Here is a 9,948-nt window from a genome sequence, read left to right as displayed (position 1 = left end):
GGTGTAGTTTCCAAATCTCTGTACTTGAAGGAGGACTCAGGATAGAAGCGATCACTCAGTCCCAAAGGGTTCGTGACCATCGCAGGCACAGGCGTGGCCTCGGTCACCTTCAGATGAGAGGCTAGGCAGTAAGGGGAGCCGCCGTTACCAGCGCCTCTGTGTCCTTAGTCCATGAGGAGGTTTTAAAAGGTCTGCGTTAGAAAAAACTAAGCCACCTCTCAAATCGTTTTCTACATCAAAGCTGGACTATTGGGATGAACCTCTAACGCATTTGTATGGGGTGGTCGGTGGGAACGCTGTGCGGAGAAAGCGTGGCTCTCGGTGCTTGTGAGACCAGGCGAGGAGGCGGGTCCGAGGAGCCGCCTGCGTGTGGGGGGTGAGGGGTGGGGAGGGGGCAGGGGGCACAGGCTCCACAGCAGTGGGTGGCCCTCCAATTCCTAGAGACCTTATCAAACACATTAGCACCATTTGGAGGTGAGTGCGTGCTTACAAACTTCGTTCGTGTTAGTGAATGAATGTATGAAGTTACAAACTATGCATTTTCAAAGAGTAGTGTTTATTTTGTGTTAAATCCAAGTAGACTCTTTTCATAGAGACTTACCACAACCACAAAGTATTCCAGATGAACCCGAGCGCATGTCGCTAGGGGCGGTGGGGCTCCCGTCTGTGTTCTCCAGCCGGTGTTTAAGACGGTGCATTGAAACCTGAAGCTCTAAGCAAGCCCGGCCACTCAGTGACTCACTGGGAAATGGGTGGTATTTTAGGTCTTAAACAGAAAAGGGACACGTTGGTTGTCACATGCTGTGCCCAGTTCTTTGAAGGTATGTGTTCCAGTAACAGGGATTAGCCATCCATCAACATTGCACAGAGCGAATGCGGATCGCGTTGGATAATTACAGTGTGGGTTGAGTCTGGTGTGGTTCATTCTCCACCTAAGAAAACAATATCCATCAAAGGGTTTAGGTTGTACAGTTTCAACGAACGAAATATAAAAAATATTGTCACTTGGGGTGGTGAACACGCAATACAATATACGGATGTTGTATTGTGGAATGGTACCCCTGAAACTTATATAATTAAACCAATGCCACCCCAATAAATTCTATAAAAAATATAATATTGCCCTGCAAAGCAAATCACTGATCTTTTTTCAAAATCGAATGGAGATGACTACTTCTATTTTGGGGAAGTTCATGTAGAATATGCACATTTTTCCAGACCTCTTGTTATTTTGCATTCTCATGAAAACTTTTCCACTAATGACTTGCCGTGGTCCTTAATCAAGGCCGTACCCTGTTACTCGGCATGAAAACAGAAACCCTTCCCTCCCAGCGGGGCCGCTGTCTGTGTGTAAACTACGGGAAACGCGCTGTAACCTGTCCTCAGCCTGGACACGTGTGCTACCTGTTTGGAAGTCCTGGGGGAATGTGTCTTTTTATATGGTTTTTAGCCAAATGCAGATGTTCTGATGCTACATTTCTGAATACCCAGCCGGCTGTCCACACAGCCTGTGGAGGTCTGCACTCCTTTTAGAGGCTGTCCCTCCGCCCGCTCCTCGCCAGCTTTTGGCCCATTGTACATAGATTTGTTGAATGTTTAATGACGTTGTTTTTCTAAATGCTGTTCTCTACAACTTTTTTGAATGTTTTTTTTGCTTTCCATCGTTTGGGACTTTGTGTGTGGGTTTTTTAAAATTTGTTTCCTAAATACTTAACACCAGGAAAAATATTTCAAATAAACTGGTGCTAATTGAAGTAGAAGGGAGATGGCAGAGTGAAGCTGGACAAGTGTTCGCACCTGTTAAACTAAGCTGCACGCGCCCGGGGCACAGCGGGCAGTCCCTGCAGGGGCATCGGGCGGCCACGCGTGTTTACAGCTTCTGTGGCCCATTTGTGTGCTTGCCCCCCACCCTTCGGCGAGGATGGGCTAGGTTGGTCCTATGGAAGCATTTAAGTAGAAGTAAAGGTTTATAGTAAGAATCATGTTAGTAATAGTCGTCTGGTCTTCGGAGTCTATGTCTGTAACCCCTCGTGTAACGAGGAGCTGGTGTTGCCAGGCTGGCCTGAGCCTGTTGGCAGCACCCACTGTGCGCGGCTGCCGTGAGGGCTGCAGGGCACACTGAGCCAGAGCCCGGCGGCCACCAGACCAGCCTGACGTCCGCGGCGTCCACACACATGAATTTAAATGCACTTGTAACTGGTCAACTCCAGGAGGCCTGACTTCCACTTAATAAAAGTTTTTGTGTACCTGCTTCTCTTGGGGCTGTTTATTTTAAAGGGCAACTAACTGACACCCAAGACAGCTCACTGGGGCTGAGGGGCTGAGGGGGTGAGGTTTTTACCTGGAGTGGCAAAAATCATTCACAACCACGTCTTCCCGTGTCCACTGCAAGGCCGGCGAGGTCAGCCGGTAATCACAGCTCAAGCCCGTTCCCTGGTCACACTGTGCTTCTGGACCTGTGGTCCGAGGTGTGTGGACCCACCTGGCAGAGAGAAGGCACTGTCCCTCCAGGTGGCAAGCCGGCCTGGCGACGGCCCCAGGCCAGGGCAACGCCCACTAGCGCCGGAGGCCCTCACCTGCCAAAGCCCAGCAGGCCCTGCAGCACGGCAGCAGGTCAGACGCCGCACACCCCGGCTTTGCCTCTTGCGAGAGAGGTAGCCGGGCAAGTGGTCCAAGCTTGATGGATCGTGTCTTTTAATGGGAATGATCAGGAGAGGGCGGAGCGCAGTAGTCTGGCCGGACAGTGTCTTTAGTCCTGCTCCCATCAGTCTCAGCTGGGGAGGGGAGGACGCGGACTTGCGCGATGGCCTGGGTCAGACGGTCCTGTGCCCGGGGCTGCTGCGGGAATTGCTGGAAATAGCACGTCACCATGACAGAGAAGTACTCCTCCAGCCCCTGGGGCCCTCCGATGTCCAGAATGAGTGCCTTCAAACCGCAGGACTTTCTCCCTTCCGTTTTATACTAAGGATGGCCTGGCTTACACACCACACCCAAATGTGTTCTTGGTGACTCCTGGCCACGGTGATATCACCACTAATAGACCGAGCAGTGGGACATTTATAGCACAGCCTATGTGAGAACTGGAGGCTGATGTAGTGGCACCCACAGCCTTCTCCCACCCGCCCCCAGCCCAGCCCAGCCCCGGCCGGCCACCTCCATGACCTCCTTCTATGCAGCACAGGGGCCTGGAGCCCTTTGACCCTTCCTGAGGCACCGTGGGACGGAGGACAGATGACCTTGGTTCCTATGTGCTGGGCCGTGCACCGGGGCTGGGTCATCCCGTTCAATCCCACAGCAGCTCGAGCCTTACATGGTTGGTAGCAAGTAGTGATCCCACTCAAACAAGATAAAGCAAACGCACGTGCAGGTCGTTGAAAGCACGTGTCTTGCAGGACCCCACGTCAAATAATGTTGCCAGGCCTTGTGGAGTTCTAGAACCAAGATCTGCAACTAAGACAACCTCCCGCCCACTGCCCAGCCCCACCCCGCCCCCCAGCTGCCTCCCAGGCTGCTGGCCAGGTCCTCTGCCTCCCCTTGAGTCGTTTTCCTGCTCACTCTGCGGAGCTGCCCCTGCTTCTCCAGCCCGTGGTGGACAATGGCCGGAGAGGACCACAGTGAACTCAGCGCGGGCGGTCAAGGGAGGGTGAGAATCCTGGAGCACTGATTCCAAACTCAGGCCCCTGCTCCATCAGCCAGGCAGTAGGGAGGAGTGGGCCAGGGGTCCCGTGGGAGGCATGTTGCCTTTAGCCACTTAACATCATAGCATATGCGTAAATATTTCTGAATGCTTCCATCTCAGTGGCTGTATAATAACAACTTGTAGATACACATGATTTCCTGAAATGGTCCCCTCTGTGGAAAAGAGAGGCGGTATCCAATTTTAATCACTTCTAAGCTCTTGCTACAGGTTGCCAAATTACTGTCCAAATAATTCGGCTCAATTTGCTCTCCTAACAACAAAGTGTATGAGTGTCTTGTTGTGTGTTCACCTGAAATGAGTTTTAGCATTTTTTAACTCTTCCCTAAGTTGATAGGCATTCCCAGCTTGTTTATATTTCCTGGATACCAGCTACTGATACCAAGCATTTGTCTGTCTGCCACTGATGCGTTCTACCTAGAACCATCTATTCCTGTCCTTTGCTCACTTACCTTTTGAGATATTAACTCGTCCTCCTGTATTAGGGGTTCTTTATTTGCCAGCTTCTGACTCACTTGCTGGAATAGTTTTCCCAATCTATGTGCATCTTAAATTCAGTCATGAGACATTTTTGCATGCAGATTTTTAAATCTTTGTATCATTACATCTGTCCATGTTTTCCTTTAAAATGTCACATCTTACACTCCTCACATTCAATATGAAAACATTCCCTTGTATTTTCTTCCCACTTTTATTTACACTATTTTTTTTTTTATTATCTAGAACATGTTGGTATAGGAAAAGCTGGAATATACTTTTCCTCCCCAAATATCTGGCTAATTGTCCCAGTCTCCCTAATGTTGACCTCAGCCAGTCTTCCAGGTTTGTTGGGATAGTAGCATCTTCTCCAAGTCCTTCGTTCCTGATTAAACTCATTCATCCAAGTTCTCGCCCCCTCCTTTTCCTGTGGGCTCTGGGCCCTGGTCAGCCAGGGGATGGGGAGCACAGTCCCAGGCCCACAAAGTCCCATGCTGCCTTCGGCTGAGGTCCACGTCATACCATCTGGCCTTTGCACTTCCCACCACTATCACCCCATCATCCACTCTTTTTTTCCCTTTTATAAATTTGTCAATTACAGTTGACATTCAATATTATATTAGTTGCAGGTGTACAGCGCAGTGGTTAGGCATTTATATAGTTTACAAAGCCTTCCCCCGAAAAGTCATCTAGCCAAGTGTTACCTGAAATACAGTAGGCACTCATTTATAACTTCAGGCCCGGCGTTTGGGTTCTTTGTGTGTTTTTGACTCTTTTTTGGGTGGTGGGGTGGTGAGATTGCTTAAATCTGCTCTCTTCCCAAATTTCAAGTATATAACAACACAGTAGTGCCTCCCATGCCCTCCACCTACTGGCCCTGTGCCCACCATTCTCCTCTCCACCTTCTGTTTCTATAGCTCACTTTTTTTTTTAACATTCCTCATATAAGTGAGATCACACAGTATTTGTCTTTCTGTCTAGCTTATCTTCTTTCGAATGATGCCCTCCATCCATGTTGACACAGTGACAGGCTTTCTTTCTTTCTCGTGGTTGGTGCTGTCCCACTGTGTGTATGCAGCAGGCCTTCTTCATCCCCTCACCCCTCACCAGACACCAGGTTACTTCCCGTGTTGTCTGTTATGAATCCTGCTGCATGAACATGGGAGGGCAGCTCTCTCTTCATGACACTGATTTCACATCCTTTGGAATTACACTCAAAAGTGGGATTGCTAGATCACATGGTAATTCTATTTGTAGTTGTTTGGAAAACTCCCTTCTGTGTTCCATGGCGGCTGCACCAACTTACGTTCCCAGCAGCACCCCCCACCAGCCGTGCTGTCTCCCGTCTGTTTGACAACAGCCACTCCAGTGTGCGAGGTGAGGTCTCACTGTGGCCTCGTTGGCATGTCCCTGGTGAGTCACGATGTCGAGCACCTTTCATACACCTGCTGACCATTGGTCTGACTTCTTTGGGAAAATGTCTCATCAGGTCCTTTGTCCATTTTTAAATCGGATTATCAGGGGGAGGGGTGTTTGTTTCTTGTGTGTTTTTTAGGTCCTACCTGGGACTCAACATGAGTTCTTGCTGAGCAGGGCTGCCGGTGAGAACTGGCCATTTTCACCACATCAGCCCTTAACCCAAGGACGAGAGCCCGGGAGCTTTGCCGAAGGAAGAAGCTCTGCCCAGGGTTGCACGGCAGCCACCACGTCAGTAGGCGGTGAACCTGCTCAGATGGGAGGTCTCCGTCGCAGGGAGAGAGGAGCCTGAGGACAGACAGGTGGGTGCGATGCCCTAAGCATCAAGAACCGCCTTTCCTGTCACAGTCCCAGCAGGGCTGCCCGGATGTCACCACTCAACAAGCCCAAAGCTGTGCCTTCTCACCAGGCAGCCAGAGCCATTCCTGGTTCGCCCAGCCCACCGGCAGCCCCCCAGTCACGGGCAGGCTTCCCAGACGCTGTGTTGCCTGGTAACCCAGCCAGCATTCATTCCATCCAGTTTCCAGGCCACAGAGCTAGAGCGTTAACTCAAGGTCTGCTTTTTTGGGTTTTTTACAAAAGCAGGAGAAAATGCTTTGTCACCCTTCACTCACACATCCCATTCCTGACCCCTCTGAGCTCCCAAAAGCTGATCAGAGGCCGCCAGTGAGCGACCTGGGATGCCCCTAAACTCAGTGTGTACAAGACCCAGGGAACTTCCCCGGCCCCGCCCCTCCCCTCCCCGCCCCCCAGATGCCTTCCGCTCCTGTTGGATGACACAGTCGCCACGCTCCGATCGTCCAGGCACGGCCTTCCTCCGTGGCTTTCCACCCCAGGACAGTCAGTCTTGGGAATCTAGACGTTTACGTTCGTCTGGCCCCTTCCACACGCGCTCATTTAGACCAGACATTCGTCACTCTCACAGGCCACGGTTACCAGTACCCACAGCGTTGTCTGTGAGTCCACCTCTCCGAATGCACAGCCTTCCAGGAAGACCTGGGGCGAGGAGGGTGAGGAAGGCCGCCACCGCTGCGTGGAGCACGAGCCTCTGTGAGCGCCGTGTTTGGCTTCTGAAGGTCCCTACGTGCCTGCTGTCCCAGCGTGGCCCGTCAGCAGTAATGGCGTTCTGAACACCTGCCAACCAAAGGCACAGCTCCCTGCTGACGACAAGTCAACGGAGCGGGGACAACCCACAGGCCGGAAGGATGCCCGGCTTTTGCAGTGAACTTCAAGTCCCCGGGGCTAAGAAAAGCATTAGGCCCGCTGATCCAATGCGCTCTTCCCCGTTGTTGGTTTTTTGGGGGATAAACAAGACCAATTCCTCAATGGACTCTGCCCCTCCCTCCTCCCCTGCCCCGCCTGGCCAGCAGCAGGCCAGCATGGCAGCCAACGAATCCCAGAACGGCCATGAAACACGTAGTGTGTTGATCATGCTCTCTCTCTCTCTCTGACACCGAGGCAAAGGAGAAAGAAAAAAAGTGCTACCATGGAAAAATAAAATTGAAAAAGTTAAGCAATAAGATATGAAAGATTTCCAAGATGCATTGTTGAACAACAACAGGTTTAAAAAGCAGGATATAGCCCTAGCCAGCTTGGTTCAGTGGATAGAGTGTCGGCCTGTAGACTGAAGGGTCACGGGTTCCATTTTGGTTAAAGACACATTCCTGGGGTTGCAGGAGGCAGCCGATCAATGATTCTCTCTCATCATTGATGTTTCTGTCTCTCTGTCACTTTCCCTCCCTCTCTGAAATCAATAAAAATATTTTTTTTCAAAATCAAACAATGAATGCATAAATAAGTGGAACAACAAATTGATGTCTCTCTCTCAAACCAATAAATGCATTAGGAAAAATAAATACATAAATAAATAAATAAATAAATAAGCAAGCGAGCAGGACATAGACTAGTGCCTGGATCGCTGCTCCTGTTTGTATGAAAATGTGTGGGTGAGACGTCCTCGCTGGCTACCTCTGGAGAGCCTGGCATGTGGGCTGGAAAGCCGTTTTGATCATGCATCGTATTTCGGCTTGTTTACTGCATGCATGTATTTCCTTAATGTTTTAGATTGTAGATACAACAGATAAAGGATTAGCAACACCACAAGTCCGGAAATAACTGTATAGCAAATAAACAGAGGAGAAACCAGCATTTACAGACCGACGTCTATGAGGGGGCAGGTGTCTGTCCTGCTCCCTCCCCCCACTGCGCCCACGTGTGGCTGTGACGTTTCTGCCCCTGGAGCCCAGCCTGCAGCCTCACTTCCTGCTGTTCGCCCACCTCGGGCAAACCCCAGCGGCCCCGACCCGCAGGCGCTCCTACTGGACGGAAGGCAGCCCAATTTGGACAGTTTCAGGGAGAACGTCGGGTGTTGGAGACGGAGATAAAACCACCAGACTCCTGTCTAGCAAACGGATGGGATCGCCCGGGGTGTAAAGAACTGCCTACATTGTCTCAGCGCCTTGCACGCCCTTTCCGACTCAGGTGCGCTGCTTTCAGGGCGACTTGCCCAGGTAGGAGGCCAAGCATGCGGATCCTCCTTGAGTTGGCTGATGGAAGCAAGATAAATACTTCTGACTGTTTTTATCGTTAATAAAACAAATTAAACGTCAGTGATGTCTACCAATTACACTGTTGACATAGATTTCTATCAAACCCTTATCAAATGCTGCCCTCCAGTGGACTATTCAATAAAATCTGTTAAAAATAGATTTCCAGCCTCCCCCATTTCCGCCCCCTCAGGTGACTTAGTTGGTTGAATATCATCCGTGCACTGGAAAGTTGCTGGTTTGATTCCCACAAATACCTCTCCAAGAATCACGCAAATGCCCCCAAAATGTGTAAATGCATACTGATTCATAAAAGTTGCTTTTAGAGCTGTGTAGATTTGTACAATCATTTAAAAATGAGATGTCAGCAGCCCTGCTCCGGGTTTCAGGATGGTTAAGGCAGAGCTTAAAGGAGGAGTGACTTTTACAGTGTAAGGGCATTTTAGCAAGAGAGCAGTGGGCCGCAGGCTTGGTGTCCTTGCTCTGGACACATGGGCTCCCTCTTGGAAGCCTCTGCCTCATCGGTGGAAGCCATGCATCACTCAGTTTAACAGAACCCAGATGTCAGCAGCCCTGCTCCGGGTTTCAGGATGGTTAAGGCAGAGCTTAAAGGAGGAGTGACTTTTACAGTGTAAGGGCATTTTAGCAAGAGAGCAGTGGGCCGCAGGCTTGGTGTCCTTGCTCTGGACACATGGGCTCCCTCTTGGAAGCCTCTGCCTCATCGGTGGAAACCATTCATCACTCAGTTTAACAGAACCCAGGGCGTGCGCGTGCGCGCGCGCGCGCGCGCGCACACACACACACACACACACACGCTGCCAAGTTCTCGGAGCTTTAAAAAGTACTCTTCCCAGCCAGGTCACATTTGCGTTCACCGTATAATTTCCCCCTTGAGAAGTCGGAGCGATTCTTAGCCTGCTCCCTGCGGGTGGGGGAGAGAAGCAGCGGGGCCAGCATCCTTCCAGGGCCTGGGCCCAATCCTGCCTCTGGCCCCGCTGTGCCCTGTCATCATCCATCACCGCTTTGACATCCACCCATAAAGACGGTTAGAAAATACATTTAAACTCTCAGCGCCTGCGGGTCTCACAGCGGCCGACTCCCCCTACCTTTCCAAGCGCGGGACCGAGCCCTGCGGCCCCCAACAGCCTGCCTGCTGGTGGCTTTACTCGCGGCCTGACCCCGGTGAGGCGGGGCGGGCTGATGAGGTCACCCTCGCCGGAGCGGCCTCTGGGTCCGGGGTGGGGGTGAGAACTCAGCTGAGCTCGGCCGGGTCCCCAAGGTCACCTTGACAACCTCACGCCCGCTCCGCTACCCGGCTTGACACTCCTAATTCGGCGTCCTCTCCCCTCTCAGCCGGCCCCGCGCTCACCAGGGTGCCTGTTTAAAATGACAAAAGCAGGAGTAAATGCCGCAGGCACGCCCTGCTGCTCCGCAAGCTCGATTTTCACATCCCAGAGCTACGGCGGGAATCGCTTGGAGAGCCTTAAAGTTCCTGCTCAAGCCGTCACCCACCCTCCCAGCCCGGGCTTCCCGCAGTGTCACCCTCAGTGCCCGGAGCGCCGCCTCTCCTGCGCCCTCCCTCAGCTTCGACTCCCACCCCTCACCTTCCCGGCTTCTCCCTGGGTCCGAGCTCCCTGGGCTTCTCCCCAGGGAGGCGCCTCCGCTGAAATGTCTCCCTCACTGTCCCAGGCTTTTCCAAATGCCCGATCCGTTCCTTCCCTGCTCACGTCTGCTCGCTGGGATCTCACCCTG

Source organism: Myotis davidii, unplaced genomic scaffold (assembly GCF_000327345.1).
Source record: "Myotis davidii unplaced genomic scaffold, ASM32734v1 scaffold452, whole genome shotgun sequence".
Lineage (NCBI taxonomy): Eukaryota > Metazoa > Chordata > Mammalia > Chiroptera > Vespertilionidae > Myotis > Myotis davidii.
Note: the sequence above shows the minus strand (reverse complement) of the source record.